This window comes from Chlorocebus sabaeus, chromosome 8 (assembly GCF_047675955.1).
Source record: "Chlorocebus sabaeus isolate Y175 chromosome 8, mChlSab1.0.hap1, whole genome shotgun sequence".
Taxonomy (NCBI): domain Eukaryota; kingdom Metazoa; phylum Chordata; class Mammalia; order Primates; family Cercopithecidae; genus Chlorocebus; species Chlorocebus sabaeus.
In genome coordinates, this window is record NC_132911.1 from 137,450,141 (window position 1) to 137,465,581 (window position 15,441).

Genomic DNA, 15,441 nt, shown 5'->3' on the forward strand with positions numbered 1-15,441 from the left:
GAGGTCTGTTTTTTTCCTAGAAAGGCTTGGTCTTGAGCTGAAAGGAAGATGGGAGGATTAGAACCCTGACCTTAGTCAATGGCCTCCTTCTACAAAGTGCTTTAGAAATGAAAGGGAACTTGGAGAGGATTGAATGTATAGGGAGAGAGGCTGGATCCTGAGACTGGAGTTGACTTTTTTCAAGGCCAAAGCAGTTCGTGGCTGAGCCTGGACTAGAATCTGGGTCACACCTGGTCCAGGTTTCTTCTGGGTTCAAGAAACAGCCCATTCCTGTTTCCTTTCCTCCTTCGTCTCCAGCCTGTGATGGTTTCTAGCATCCAGCCAGTTGGTTTTGGTTCTGTTTTTATTTTAAATTAATTAGCTCAGCCAATATTTATGTGCATTTCATGGTGCCAGGCATCATTCTGGGCACTGGAGACACAGATGAATAGGACTCTGTCTCTCCTTTCAAATTGCTCCCAGGTGGTCAGGAAGATTGATACTGAACAGGCATTTTCAATTCTGTATGGCTGGTGTCAGAACACAGGGTAGGCTGGGGGCAACAGGGAAAATAACCCCTGAGCCTTTTCAGGGGCTTCCAAGAGTTTCTGGGAAAGGTGCTGCTTGAACTAAATTTTAAGAAGAAAAAAGAATAGAGCTAGTCAAAAAAGAGTCAGGAAAGAGGAGGAGGAGGAAGCCAGTCTCAGTGGGAAAAGAACTTGTGTGTGATGGTACAGTGGTATTTCAACTCATGTAACCTGGGCCTAAAGCCCAAGTCCGCTCCTCTTGACCACACAGCCTTCTGGGCTAAAGGTCATGCTGGTCTGGGGGCGATGGTCCTTCTCAGGGCAAGACAGAGCCAGGACATCTAACACTTAACGTTCAAAATCTCTCTACCTTCAGGAGTGACTGCACCCCAAAGACTAGACCCTTCATTCCCCAAACACAGTGTCCTCTTATCGTCACAGCAGTACCATGGGATCACAGTTATGGAGTAACTCATCCAGGGTCTAAGGTTCATGCTTCTCTCCTTCCTCCTGCTCAGCTTCCTCAGAGGGGCCATGGCAGGATGGTAACCAGAGAAATGGCACCTAGATGTGCAGGGCTTCTTAGAAGGTGCCCCCAGAGCTCACAAAGTACATTCATACACCTGGAATCCTCCCTGGGCAAGTATGCATGGGATAATAACAACCTTTCACTGGACACTCACCCTGGACCAGGTAATGAGAAAGTCTTTTATATTCTGTTTTCATTTGCTGAATCTTCCTTCCAGCATTCACAAAACAAGTGGATTTTATCATCCCTGTCTCCTAGCTGAGGAAGTGGAGGGTCAGATAGTTTATGAAACCTTCTCAAAGTCGCACAGCAAGTAAGCTGGAATCAAAATGCAAACCAGGTCTACCTGACTCCAGAGACTTCACTCTGGAAAACAAAGAAAAAAACAAACTCTATGAGCAAAAGTGTCTCTGGGATTTCACAGGGATCAGCGTAAAACCCCAGATTCAGTCTTGTAAAACCCATTGGCCTTAAAATAGATAGAAGAGAAGTGGCTTAGAGACAGATCATGTGACCAGTAACTGAGGCTTTATTTGACCACATGAGAGTGTGACCCAGATCCTTAAAGCCACACTAAGAGCAGTTGGTGAGTGGGTGGCCACCAAGAGACTAGAAGTGGCATTGGGCTGACTTCGGTCCAGTCCCTACCTATGCATGCAGAGCTTGAGAGGTCTCTGATGATGGAATAGGCTGCCTGTGAGCAAGTGAGTCCCTGGCACTGGGGGTATGCAGGGATGCATGCTTATCAAAGAAATTGTGAAGGAGACTCCTGCCCTGGATAGGAGGTAGCTGAGCAGGTAAAGTGGAGCCCAGAGAGAGGAAGGAACTGTCCAGAGGGTCCACGGTGCATTGAGGGCAGGACCAGATCTCTGCTGGCAGAGTCTTAGAGGCATCATGAACATGGAGGAAAGTGACATGCAGGTCACTCGTGGCCTGAGTCACCACTTAAATTAACAGCTTTGCGTATTCTACCTAGTGTTTCCTGGCCCAGGCCAAGGCCTCAGATTTGCAAAGTTGGCGGTGGACATTGTTAGGCAGTAGGGGGTTGGAATTCCCTTTTGCAGGCCGGGCTGTGTGAGCCATAAACATTTGTCATAGGAACCCTGGATTTACAGGGACAAAGAGCCCTGAGAACAGGAACAAATGGACTCAAGGCCCATAACTCCCCTCCATCAATCTTTACTTCTGGATTGTGCAAGACTCTGGCTATTGCGTAAAGCGGCTCCTGGCAGCCTCCAGTGATGGACGGGGTAGCGATAAGAGGCACATTTCTGGGAAGAAAGAATGTGCTTGGCCTGGCAGGATGGGGTCGAGGGAGTTGCTAGACAGGGGGCCCAGATATAAAACAGACCCTACACACAGAGATATGTGGACAAGGCACTCCAGCGTCCAAGTTGGGATGGGAGGCAAAGATTGGCCAAACTAACTCCAAGAGAGGGCAATTTGGAAGGGGCAGGAGTTTTAGCATTGTTTCTTCTCGGTATTGTAATAATTGTATTTTCAGCCGCCACTTTTTATGGAATCAACAGCAAACTTAATTTCTTTTTGGAAAATGGTTTCCCATTGGGAAATTATGCATGAAGGTACTTACCCTCCATATGCAAAGGGCGGGCTCAGACTTGAAATTAGACCTAGTAGGGAATCTCTTGGGGCTTTGCATCTTGACAAAATAAGACAAAAACAGAAAGAACGAGAAGAAGAGAATCAACCACAGCTGGTTGCATGCATCTTAGAAGCAATCCCCTGCTACCTGAGAGCTCTTAAAGGACTGCAGTGAACAGAAAATGCAGCTCTTACCTGGCTTGAAACATAAATGTATTGGCTCAAATAAAAATTCCAGACATAGATGTTGAGTTGGGGTTTGGTTTTTCCCTTCCATCATCTCTTGACTGAGCCTACTGTGACATTGCCTCCATTATCTACACAGGTATTGCGTTCATGGTGGCAAAATGGTTGCAGTAGCTCCTTCTTGCATCCTTCCAGGATCAGACCTCATGGAAAAGGGCAAATGCAGGGTTACTGGACTAGGGTTAAATTGTCTGCCCTCTGTCTTGAGTCAGCTGCTCTTCCTTGAACCCATCACTGAAGCCAGGAAGAAGGATTGTACCAATTTTTTTTAGACAGAGGGCTTATGCTGCAGCCCAGGCATAGGGGTAAAGTCAGCACCACCAGAACCATGTGGATGGAGAACAGTGGATAGATGGATCCACAAGTGACAGCTGAGGGCTGCTGGAATTATTAGTGTGAGAGAATTACAATAGGCAGCCAAAAAAAATCAACAAAAGTCCATTGTAGGCTGGGCAGGTGGCTCATCTACAATCCCAGCACTTTGGGAGGCCAAGGCAGGACGATGGCTTGAGACCAGGAGTTTGAGACCAGCCTGGCCAACATGGCAAGACCCCATCTCTACGAAAAATACAAAAATTAGCCAAGCATGGTGTCACATGCCTGTAATCTCAGCTAATTGGGTGGCTGAGGCACAAGAATCACTTGAACCTGGGAGGCAGAGGTTTCAGTGAGCCAAGGTTGTGCCACTGCACTCCAGCCTGGGCAACAGAGTGAAACTCTGTCTCAGGAAAAAAAAAAAAAAAAAGCATATTGTACTTTCCAATATATTCCTTCTCCTTTTAAGTTAGTTATAGTCAATTGTACTTTCCAATATATTCCAATATTTTTTGTATGTTAGCTAAGATCAGTTTCTGTTGCTTGTACTCAGAGAACCCTGAATAATAAATGAAACTTGAGCTTTGTAAGCTTGGGTGGAGATTTGACCCTGTGTCATGGAAACAATAATTGCCGTCCCATACAAGTGTAGCTCTAAAATCTTGGCTTCTCTGGGAAGCAACATTACTCAACAGTTTCCTAACTGGTGTTAACATGGGGTTAAAATACTTTGGCACCAACAGGCACCCTCCCATGGCTTTCAGTTAAAATAAGAGAAGAAGATACACATCGGAAACCCATCCCAGCCAGAGTTCTCTGATTGACAGAATCTGAGTCTTAGAGTCTAAAAGAAATTAGTATGAATTCTGACTTTCTCATACTCAAGTCATGAGACTTTAGGTAGGTTACTTAATCTCCCCAAGCCTAAATTTCCCACTCTGTAAAGTGTGGATGATAAGAGTCCTTGCTTTGCCAGGGTGATTGTGACCATTAAATGAGAAATGATGTATGAAGTGCTTGGCACATTGCATAACCCATGGAAACAATTCTTTTTTTGTTTTTTTTTTGAGACGGAGTCTTGCTCTGTCGCCCAGGCTGGAGTGCAGTGGTGTGATCTTGGCTCACTGCAAGCTCCGTCTCCCAGATTCATGCCATTCTCCTGCCTCAGCCTCCTGAGTAGCTGGGACTACAGGCACCCATCACCATGCCCAGCTAATTTTTTGTATTTTCAGTAGAGATGGAGTTTCACCATGTTAGCCAGGATGGTCTTGATCTCCTGATCTCGTGATCCACCTGCCTTGGCTCCCAAAGTGCTGGGATTACAGGCATGAGCCATCGTGCCTGGCTGGAAACAATTCTTAATCCATCAGGCATGCTATTACCATCATCACTGTATTAGTTTCCTCTTGCTGCTGTAACAAATGAATACCAAGGCAGTGACTCAAGACAGCACAAATATATTGACTTATAGTTCTGTTGTTCAGAAGTCCTAATGGGTCCCACTGGGCTAAAAATAAGGTGTCAGCCTGGCTGGGTTCCTCCTGGAGGCTCTAGGAAAAAAAAAATCAATTTTCTTGTATTGTCCACCTTCTAGAGGCCACCCATGTTCCCTGGCTCAGGTTCCCCTTTTCCCTCTTAAAGCCGGCAATGTTGCACCTCCCTGACTTGGCTTCTGTTGTGATGCCTCTTTCTCCGACCACAACTGGGAAAAGTTCTCCACTTTTAAGGATTCCTGAGGTTAGGTTGGGTCCACCTAGATAACCTAGGCTGATCTTCCAATCTCAAGGCCCTTAACCTTAATCACATCTGCAAAGTCACTTTTGTCAGGTCCGTAACATATTCACAGGATCAAATGACTAGAAAGTGGACATCTCTGGGGGTCATTCTGCCTAACACACACATTGTTACTATCTTCATCTTCATTATCATCAGTACAAAGAAGCTGGATTACCCAGAACCATGCATAGTTTGCATATTGCATGACTATAAAAGAGTATTTTATAGAATATGATGAAATCTAGCAGAAGTAGTTATGAAGGAATGACAAGAGGACAATTTACTTGGCAAGGTGGCCAGTGGGCAAGACTGAGAAACTGGTTGCAGTGACAGGAATCACATTTCTGAACCAAAAGCAAAACATCAAAAGGCCATGGTCTGACAAATGTGAATACTTAAGTGGACATTAGGTGAGCATACTGGGAAGACATAAGAGGGGAGGTGGTCACAGTTGTAGAAGCAGATTTTGGAGTGATCCCATTAAAGTAAACTTAAAGGCTACTATGCCAAAGGACCAATTTAACAAATGGAAGAAATAATTATCTTTCAAAATGTCAGACCTCAAGGAGAAAGGTTTGTGACAAATTAAGAGTGTGGAATTTGAATATTTTACACTAATAACCAGTGTTTCATTCCTCAATAGTGACTCATTTTCTTTTCTCTCTCTCCATACCAACCCCATCTCTCTCACACAGACACACATGCTCCCTAGTACCCATGCCTTGGGAAATGAGAGGACTCAGCCTTAATTTATGAAACTCAGATAACATGGGAGGCACATCAAGCAGAAGTGTATCCAAGGGCCATATCCTTGAGAATTTCAGAAAGAATCTGGGAATGTTACAAACATGGTTGATGCTTTGAGAACCCAGGTTCTAGTCTGGATGAAGTCTTGGCATGTTCTTAGAGTTACCTGGGGCTCCAAGCTTTGGTGGTTGGGAGACTTTCACTGTGACAAGCATCACTGCTGAAATCCGTCTGTGGGCTAGGCTTCTTCATTCACTTAGTATCTGGGAAAGGAGGAGAAGAGTGGCTTCCTGCCATTTGTCCAATCCAATGCTACATACTTGTCTAAAGTCAAATATGCAGAAGTCATTCTAGACCCTGGAATAGGAGGTGAGCAAAGCAGACTAAATCCCTATGCACAGGGGCTTATTTTCTACCGTCCATCTCTCCTTGGTAAAGTTCTACTCACCTTTGAGACCGACCGTGGAAACCACATCAGTCATTCATGCATGAACACATTCCTATATCCTGTCAACATCTCTTAAAAACCTACCATGCTAGACACTGAACCTTGCAGAGGTGTGAGAAAGTCTTTCCCCCAGAAGCTCAAGTGCAGAAGATGAGAGGTGAGGAGTAAAGATGTACACACATGGTGCCATGGGGGCAAGGCAAGAAGCAGAACCAGTGCTAGGAGTATAGATTGGCCAACCCCAGACCAAGGGCAGAGGTGTCCTCAGAGGAGGTCTCCCTGGGGAAGAAGGTCAGGAACAGCATCCCCAGGGGATAACTGGGTCAGGGTGGAGTGGGGTTGGTGCTGTGGAAGCCCTCAGTGTGGGACGGCTCATGCAGTTTCAGGGAAGCCTGGGAATCCAGGTAGGTGGAAGAGCAGAATGGGCGGGTGGGGGGCATGTGGGTGACAGGGAGAGCTAGAGAGTGGCGGGCAGCTACCGGGGGGCCTGTGGCCACATTGCAAGTGTTTTTTGGGGTCAGAGGGCCTGGGGGGCGTGAAAACTGCCTGCCATGGTGACCCCCACACCAATGGTTATGCATTATGACAGTTTGACCACAAAAAAGTACCCCATCTTACCCCCGATCTGTTTCAGGAAACGGTTAGCCACAGAAACCCTTTACCCTAATATTGAACAATCCTTCCTCTTTTGAAACTGAGGAGCTGCTTGCCTGCCCTTGCAGCTAAGGGTGGCTGAATCTACCTGAGGACCTATTAGGATGTCTCCTCACAGCTAAAAATCCCGCCTTAATAGTATACTCGTCAATCCAAGATTACCTCAGTATTTCCTGTTTTTATTCTATAAAACTGACTCTCCTTTCTAACACCTTTGAACCCCTGCTGAAATGAAGGTGACAGCAGGCTACCCCCTTGCTGCAATTTTATGGATAAATGACATTTGTTTATTTGATCTCAGATGCAGTGTTGTCTTTGGCACTAGAAAGTGTGACATGGAAGATTCTATCACGATGAGAATACCGCTTACTGAGGGTTTGCAATGGACCACTGATCAGCACTTCACATAATCTGCACAAAATCTCCCATTAAGTAAGTACTCTTGCCTTCATCAGCATCGTCTTCACTTTATAGGTAAAGGAAGTAAGGTACAGAGATGAGAATGAGCTTGCCTGAAGTCACACAGCTGGTAACTGATGAAAATGGGGTTTGAACCTAGGCAGCCTGGCTCAAGATTCTGCACTTTTCCCTACTATATGAGGTGGTTCTAGTACCAGCGAGGTTTTTCTTCACATTTTTGAGGGCCTGTGGCAGTTTTTGAGTTTGGAAATGATGCGCGAGAATTTAGACCTCTGATGGACTGCTTTACCATTCCTGAGGGATGATTGGGTGAGGGTGGGGAGGCTGACGGGGGTGGTCCAGACACGAAGCCCAGGCAGACGCCCCTGAACCAGGGCAGCGGCAGCCGGGATGGAGGCAAGTGTGAGCCGTGAGAGACCTTATCCAGCAGGCTGACACTTTTCCAGGCTGGAGTCTTTCACTCCAACCACAGAACTTGGAATGACAGACGGGTAGGGCAGATAGCATTTTATAGAAGATGAAGAAACTGAGGTCAAGGGTGGGTCACTTGCCTAGAGTCACTCAGCAAACTTGTGGAACCAGATTCCAAGGGTTCACTGGCTCTCGGTTGTGGACCTGGAGGGAAGGTATAGCCCCAGACACAAAGCCGGAGTCCCAGGACACACCTGTTGCTCCTGCCTGTGGGGTGTCTGAGCAGCTCATGCTGTATCCTACCTGCACCTCATTACAACAGTTCCTGAAAGGGACACTGGAGTTAGAGTTTGAAAGGCACATTTATATAAAGTGTCACTTGGTCTTCAGGACAAATGCAAAACCTGGATTGTGATTTCTGTTTTGTGGATGTGGTTTAGGGGTTAATTGATAAACCCAAGGAGACGCAGCTGCTAGATAGAGCAGCTAGGTCCAGTTTTTGGCTTCGAAGTCGAGAGGGCATTGACTGCATGAACTGCCTTCATTATCCACTCACCTCATTAAGAGCATTGGCAAGACTGAAATTGACCCTAAGCATGTGCATGCTTTTTTTAAAACATAACTTAAAGGGTAAGTGTAAAGATTCACAATGCACTAGAAAGTGGGGGTGAGCTCTAGCAGGGCCTTTTCTGATATTCTGAGAGGTCATTTAAATCTTGTCTGGTCTGTTTCCAGGCCCTGAAAGGCACCAGGCTTGCTTTGACTGGCTGCCCTCAGAGTGTATGAAGATGAGAGTGTTATTAGAATCCAAAGTCACTCATTGGCCAGTGCTGGTAAACTAAAATCCGAAATGTGTGCAAAATGCGTTTTCTCTTTGGAGAAAGTGACATCTCATCTGAGTGCCTCGGGCCCCTGCAGGATGTTATCTGCTGAGAAGAAATCACACATGCCAGGTTATCTGTCTTCAGGTGATTTCTTCGAAGTGTGGCGGCACCTCCCTTGATGACTGCTGGGGGGTATAATGAATCACCCACTTGCGGGAGAAGGCTGAAGAATTTGCTTTACCAGAGATACAGAAGTGGAGGGAATGCACAGGTATTGAAGTGTGTGTGCACGCATATGTGAATTTACATGCTTTGCATGCCCCTGTGTGCACGCATGTGTGCATTTGTGTGTGCACGAGTGCACTGATGTACACACATGTGCATCTCCAGCCCTGCTGAGGTCTCATGGAGGGGCGGATCAAGACAGTTCCTTAGAGACGACTACTAGCAAGGCTTTTATGGAGGTGGCCTGGCCCTGGGAAGCTTAGAGCATCAGATTGTGAAGCAAAATTTTACATAACGACTCTAGGAAGGATTGTGGGGTAATGGAAGGAATACCAATCCAGGAAGCAAGGCACTGAGCCCTGTCTCTGCCCCCAGCCTGCTGGGCGACTTCAGGAGACTCATCAGCCTCCTGAGCCTCATTTTCCCCACATGTGAAGCTGTGAAACCCAAACTCCTTGCCAAAGTGTTCCAGGTCTGTAGTAGGTGCTGTGGTGCGTGACTCTCCTTCGGGACTGAGCCCCCTGTCTCCCAGCTGCTGGAGTGGGTGCTCCTCAGAAACGAAGAGTCCTTCATCCAAGGTCCTCCCGTCCCTAGGGAGCAGCCAGCTGGGGACATACCCGTGCATGTGTCAGGCCCAGTCCCCGGCCTGATACCTCTGCAGGCCATCCCAGCTCCATGCTCCCTGAGGGACTGGCAGAATCCTCTCTTGTGAATGCACGGCAGCCTGGCTTCTCTGCTAGACTTCTACTTCCCTTTGACTCCCTTTCAAACGGACAGTTCCAAGAGCACTGCCTGATCATGCCCCTGCCTACAGACTTTCATCTCAGGAGATCCCAGAACAACACGCCAGTGGTCTGCGCCTCTGTGACGGCCCCTCCTCCACCGTCCCTCACTCTCTTCATCAAAGCACACTCCAGCCTCAGGGCCTTTGCACCTTCCTTCTGTAGAAAACCCTTCCCCCCACCCTTTGTAGATGACTTCCTACCATTTAAATCTCAGCGAAATGGTCATGTCCTCAGTAAGGCCTTCCCTGACCACCCCATCTAGGATTCCTCCATCAATTAATCTGAATACATCACTGTTTTATTTTTTCTCAAGGCCTTTATCACTCCCTGACATTAGGTTTGTTAATTATGCAGTTGTTTATTTTCTGTCACCCACTCCTTTGAAATGAAAGTTCCCTGAGCACAGGATCTGCAGCTTGGCTCTCTGCCCCATCCTCAGTGCCAGCAAGTGAACCTGGAACAAGGTAAGCCCTTGACAAATATGTGTAGAGTGAATGGGAGACAAGGTGGTACCAGACAGGGTCCTTAACCTAGGATTTGGGATATCCACACACTTGGATGGTGCATTAAGTGTAACAGATGGCTGCAAGTTGTGTGGCTTAAAGCAACAGGGACTTATCCTCGCACTGTTCTAGTGACCAGAGTCCTAAATGAAGGCATTGGCAGGGCTGTGCTCTCTCCAAAGGCTTGCAGGAAGAACACCTTGCCCAGCTTCTTGTGGCTACAGCCGTTCCTTGGCTTCCTTGGCCACATCATTCCTTTTCTTTTTTTCTTTTCTTTTTTTATCTTTTTTTGTTTGTTTGTTATTTGAGAGGGAGTCTTGCTCTGTCACTCAGGCTGGAGTGCAGTGGCACGATCTTGGCTTATTGCAACCTCCCCTTCCTGGGTTCAAGCAATTCTCTTGTCTCAACCTCCCGAGTAGCTGGGATTACAGGCGTGCACCACCATACCCGGCTAATTTTTCTTTGTAATTTTAGTAGAAATGGGGTTTCACCTTGTTACCCAGGCTGATCTCAAACTCCTGACCTCTTGATCTGCCCGCCTTGGCCTCCCAAAGTACTGGGATTATAGGCGTGAGCCACCACGCCTGGCCACATCATTCCAATTTCTGTCTTGCTGGTCACATTGTCTCCATATTCACATGAACTTTTCCTGTTCTCTGTATCTTCCCTTTCATCTCTCATAACAACACTTGTCATTGGATTTAGGGCCCACCTGGGTAATCCAGGATGCTCTCATCTCCAGATCCTCAACTTGCTTGTCTGCAAAGACCACATTTTTCCCCCAAGAAGCTTACATTCATTGATTCCAGAGACTAGGAGATGGACATACTGGTTGTGGGGCCACCGTTTGACCTATTAGAGGCAAGAATAAAAATCCATCTTCATTTTGCCTAAGCTTTAACCAGTATTTAGGATTTGCTTCAATCGTGAATATAGGCATGAAGCAGAGTCCCCTCAGCGGTGTCTATGAATTTGTCATTAGTTGTTATCACAGAGATTTTTGCCATAGGAGAAAAAGATGCTCATCATTTTCATAAACACAACCCTTATCAGACTCCCCATTAGTTCTTATTATAGAATCTGTTACTAGAGAGCCCATATGTTGTCCTTTTACCAATTTCTTTTTAAACTAGTTTGAAAGGTTGGGCATGGTGTCTCATGCCTGTAATCTGAGCACTTTGGGAAGCCAAAGTAGGTGGATCACTTGAGGCTGAAAGTTTGAGTCTAGCCTGAGCAATGTAGCAACACCCTGCCTCTATGAAAAATTTTAAACAGTTAGCTGAACATGGTGGTGTGTGCCTGTAGTCCCAGCTACTTGGGAGGCTGAGGTAGGAGGATCACTTGAGCCCAGGAGTTTGAGGCTGCAATGAACTAGGATCATGGCACTGCACTCCAACCTGGGCCACAGAGTGAGACCCTGTCTCAAAAAAAGGAAAAATTGAATAAAATAAGAATAAATAAACTATTTTGATAAGCATATTGCAGTTTAATTGGGAGCTCTGTATTCCTGTGTATTTCGTTTTATGCATTTACAAACATTATTCTGCGAAGGGATCCACGGGTGTTTTGGGAAAGCCAGGGGAGGCTAAGAGCCTCTGGATGGAGGGTCTCAGAGGTGTTTTGGGTTTTTTTTTTTTTTTTAACCTTCACAGATTGGGCCATTTTTTTTTTTTTTTAACATATAGTTTACTATTGATTTTTTTTTTTTTTTTTTTTGATCAGTAGTAACACTCTCAGAGGCAAGACAGTGAGCTCTCCCTCTGCGGTCAGTACTGAGACCCAAGAGCAGAGGGCTGGGCTTTGAGAGAGGAAATGTTCAGTGCTATGATTCCTTGCACCTCTCAAAGATGTTTCCTGTCATCACATGATGTTGACAGAGCACAGGGTGGCAGACCATATGGAAAGGGCTTTGAGATCCACAAGAAGAGAAGCAATGCCACTTTGAAGCCCCTGCATCCATAGCTGGCTGGTGAACAGTCACCAAATGAAGACACACGTGAAAGATGGTGTGTGTAATGGGCCAGCAAGACATTGCTCCTGTTCAAGGAAAGACCCCACGGAGAACACTTGCAGCTTGTTCTCTGAGAAGCTGCTTCCCATAGTCCACGGGCGAGTCAAGGCTGAACCAGCTTTGCAGAGCACAGAACTGTTCTGGTTTAAGCCTCATCCCTGTGAGCCAGTCCAGGGCATGGTGAGTCAGGCAGCTGTGGTCCATTAAAGTGGGTGATAAATGTTTCATACCCTGAGCTAGAGGGCACCACTGACTTCTGCTCACTTCCCAGTTGTCTGCAGTTGTGATGGACTTGTCTCTCCATTAACTGTGAGAATTATGTTAAAGCCGGACCTATATCAGGTCAGCATTGCTATCTTGCCTGAAAAACAGATTAGATGACGCTCAGGACCTATGTCTATCTACCCAGAGATTATTGCTCAGCCTGATGTATTTTGATGATGCAGATGCTAAGCTTTGTATTTTATGTTTATTATTTTTTTGAGAAAAAATCTCTGCCACCCAGGCTGTAGTGCAGTGGTACATTCAAAGTTCACTGCAGCCTCAACCTCCCAGGCTCAAGTGATCCTCCCACTTCACCCTCCATTGTAGCTAGGACTACAGTTTCACGCCACCATACCTGGCTAATTTATTTTTGTTTTTGTAGAGAGGAGGGTCTCACTATGTTGCCTAGGCTGGTCTCAAACTCCTGGACTCAAGTGATGCTCCCTCCTCAGCCTCCCAAAGTGTTGGGATTATAGGTGGGAGCCACTGCACCTGCCTTGGATGTTAAATTTTAAAGAGGAACTGGATAACATGATTTCAAATAAGAGTTCATACCTGTCGCCCTTGTGTTTGCACATGAATCCAACTTGAACTTGTGTCATGTAGGCATCTGCCTGTTCAAAGTCACCTGGGAAAAGAATTTACATTGGACTTGAAGTGAGGTGCATCAGCTGCCAAGGACATCACTAAAATATCAATCTCAGCTCCATTATAGGTGAAGTGGACAAACAAACCCCTGATTCTTCCTACCTTACAGGGTCCTGGGGGGCTGGAATGAGAGAGTGAATCATTAAAGCTTCCACTGTAGTGGTCCATCGTCCTGCTTATTCCTTGTGGATGAGCTTGATTGTGCTCAAGTGTTAACCCCACCTTTGGAAGGGGTGACCCTCCTTCCATGGTACTCATGGTAATTTATTTTCCCTTGTTGGGTCTTGAGTTAGGTAGGACCATGTGACACAGCCCCAGAGGAGGAGACACGAAGGGAATTCTGCTTGGATGCTTCTGTGAAGGTATTCCTGGTTTTCCAAAAAATAAGATAGTAATTCTCCTCTCTTTGCTTTTGGACAGGTTGTGCAAGGACGGCTCTGAAAGTCATCTCAAAACCATGAGGGCAGCATGGCCCACCTGCTGAAGATGGCACAGTGGAAAGGTGAAGTCTCAGGGCTCAGACGAGATTGTGAGCTGGTGAATTAACACAGGAGCCTTCTTTCCCCAAGTTCCTTGTCCTATGAGGTTATACCATTGACTGTTTATGCCATTTTTAGTTGAAGGTTCTTCTGCTTGCAGCCCCAAGCATTCTAACTGACATGAAAGGTCTGCTGTAGTCATGAGCAGATTGTGGCAGTATATTTTGATAGTCTAGGTGGAGAAACCTTAGTGCAAGGGTTTCGTGATAGCAGTTCTGCCTCTCTAAGGATATTCCCCTTCACTTCTGGATTTACAGCTATGATCCAGATACTGAGTACACCCTCATTCCAGTGGTACTATCTCAACAGGCTGCATGGAGAGTAATGGAAAAAGATACCACCTTGACCAAACTGACTTTGACCCCCTGGAGCTCTCACAGTATTTCGGGAGCTGTGAAGGGCAGACCTACCTGTGTTTCCATCAGGCCCCAGTTTCCTCATTACTTTGCTTAGCTTCCAAGCTGAGATCATTATTAATTAATACACTTATAGTTATTAATATATGGTGACATTAATTAACTATAATCTATTAAATGCCCCCTGTGTGTCTGGTCTGATGCTACATGTTGTGTTGCATTTTCTCATTGATCCTCCCAACAAGCCAAGAAGATGAGTTTTGCTATGCATGTTTTACAAGAAAGAACGCAAGGTTCAGATAATTCATTAATGTGACCAAAGGCCCACATTCTGATTGGAAATCAGCAGAGGTAGGATATCACCTCGCAATTCACCCTGGTTCCACTTCTCTAAGAGGAGTTTCTGCAGAGGGAAGCATCTGTTTTAGAATTGCACCAGTTCTTGGCTTGTTCTGGTGATAAAGAAGAAACAACATTAACCTTGATGTCAAGAACCTGGGATTGAATCCCGGTCAGTCTACTGAGGCGATCCTGGGAGGAGGGGGAGGTGTCGTGGCATGGATTGATTTTTTTTTTCTCCTCTGAGTCCTAGTTGTTTTTTATTCTCTAAAAGGGATAGTAGTCCTTAAACTCCAGGTAATTTATTGTCAAAGGAAATAGCAAATGTGAAATTGTCCAGGTACAGTACAATAGGTACCAAAACCCTCTGTTTAGTTCATTCATTTATTCACTCTTCACTCATCCCTTATATCAACTTCTGGGTCTGCAAGATGCAGCATGTAAACACCCTGGCAGTGACCTTGAACACTCTGGTAGGAGTCATTCTCCATCACCTACCAGCTGTGAAATGATGGGCAGTGCAAGTAACCTTAGTAGGTCTCACGTTCTCTTCTGTAACAAAAGCATTTCTTTTGTGACAGCTACACTTTCATCATTTTAAATGTGTGAACTCATTAAATCTTCTCAATAGCCATCAAAGTCGGCGTATAATTATCTCCTATTACAGACGAGGAAATTGAAGTACAGGGAAGTTAAAAACTTGGCCATGTTGGCCAGGCCAGGCGCGGTGGCTCACACCTGTAATCCCAGCACTTTGTGGGGCTGAGGCGGGTGGACCACAAGGTCAGGAGATTGAGACCATCCTGGCTAACACGGTGAAACCCTGTCTCTACTAAAAAATACAAAAAATTAGCTGGGCATGGTGGCGGGCGCCTGTAGTCCCAGCTACTCGAGAGGCTGAGGTGGGAGAATGGCATGAACCCAGCAGGCGGAGCTTGCAATGAGCTGAGATTGCGCCACTGCACTCCAGCCTGGGCGACAGAGCGAGACTCCATCTCCAAAAAAAAAAAAAAAAAAAACTTGGCCATGTCACATGGCTGGTGAGTGCTGGAATTGGAAGCTGATCCCATAAAATTGTATGGTAGGACTCACAGTCCTGTCCACTATTTTACTCCTAGAGGTACTGTGAGGAACAGATGTCAATTGCATGCAATAGTGTGGCTAGCACATAAGAAGCAGTCCAAAAATGTCAGCTTATCATGTCAGTGAGATAGTGTGATGGTCACATAAACAAGTTCTGGGACTGGGTTACCTGGGTTCTACCCCAGCTCCATTGCTAAGATGTACAAAATC